The sequence below is a fragment of the Oncorhynchus tshawytscha genome, linkage group LG24 (genome assembly GCF_018296145.1).
Source record: "Oncorhynchus tshawytscha isolate Ot180627B linkage group LG24, Otsh_v2.0, whole genome shotgun sequence".
NCBI lineage: Eukaryota > Metazoa > Chordata > Actinopteri > Salmoniformes > Salmonidae > Oncorhynchus > Oncorhynchus tshawytscha.
This window is the reverse complement of record NC_056452.1, coordinates 22,533,707-22,535,124: the sequence shown is the minus strand read 5'-3', so window position 1 is coordinate 22,535,124 and position 1,418 is coordinate 22,533,707.

The window sequence follows — 1,418 nt, the reverse complement described above, 5'->3', positions numbered from 1 at the left end:
TCTCTCTCTCCCTGTCCCGCTCCCTGTCTCTCACCCCCTCTCACACCCCCATCTCTCTCTCTTTCTCTCCCTGTCGCTCCCTCTCTCACCCCCATCTCTCTCTGTCTTTCTCTCCCTGTCGCTCCCTCCCTCTCCCACCCCCATCTCTCTCTCCCTGTCGCTCCCTGTCTCTCACCCCCTCATCTCTCTCTCTTTCTCTCCCTGTCGCTCCCTCTCACACCCCCATCTCTCTCTCTCTCTTTCTCTCCCTGTCGCTCCCTCCCTCTCCCACCCCCATCTCGCTCCCTCTCCTTCCCTCACCCTCCTCTCTCCTTGTCGCTCCCTCCCTCTCCCACCCCATCTCGCTCCCTCTCCTTCCCTCACCCTCCTCTCTCCCTGTCGCTCCCTCCCTCTCACAACCCCATCTCTCTTTCTCTCCCTCCCTCCCTCACACCCCCATCTCTCTCTCTGTCGCTCCCTGTCTCTCCCTCCCTCTCACACCCCCATCTCTCTCTCTTTCTCTCCCTGTCGCTCCTTCTCACACCCCCATCTCTCTCTCTCCTTCTCTCACCCTCCTCTCTCCCTGTCGCTCCCTCCCTCTCACACCCCTATCTCTCTTTCTCTCCCTCCCTCCCTCCCTCTCACACCCCCATGTCTCTCTCTCACTCCCCCATCTCTCTCTCTCTCTCTATCTCACCCTGCCTCTCTGCTTCTCTCCATTACCCCCCTCCCCTCTTTCCTAAACAGTGAAGATGTAGAGATCAAAGAGTCAGATAGGAGGCTGAGACATCGTGACTCAAGCAGACAAAGCATCCACCTAACTAACAGATATATTTGACAGTGATTACCAGTGCTGCCATCCTAAAACACACAGACTCACTTATCCCTCTTTATGAGGCTCTGGAGTAACTGATGTCTATTTTTAAACAAGGGAGTCGACACGTCTCAATGTTTGTGTGTGTGAGCGTGCTTGCGTGCGACATTCTCAGAGCGCCTCTCATCTCTCCTCTCGCACTTCTACTACCAATGTTTATGTCATCTCACTAAAGCCCCCTCTCCCTCTCCCTTCCTCCTCTCTCTCCCCTCTGCCCCTCTCTCTCCTTGCATCTTTCACTCATTCTAGCAGGCAGGTGTTTTCACACGTTTAAGCTCTCCTGTCTTCCCAGGTTACGGTCTGATGTCTGTTTCCCTTCTCAGTCTTTTTGTTGTTGTAACCCTCCGCTAAAAATACAACAACGCTACTCTAAAACAGATCAGTGTGACATGCCTTCAAAACCAGCCGCTAGGGGCAACGGAGAGCACTATAACATCAAGTAGTCATTCGGCTTGCTAAGGTTTAGCAGACAGGGATGGCAAATGGGCGTAAACAACAAGACCCCTCCCCCCTTAGAAAAAACGTTGAATACTGAAGTCAGGTCTTGTTGAATATATACAGGATG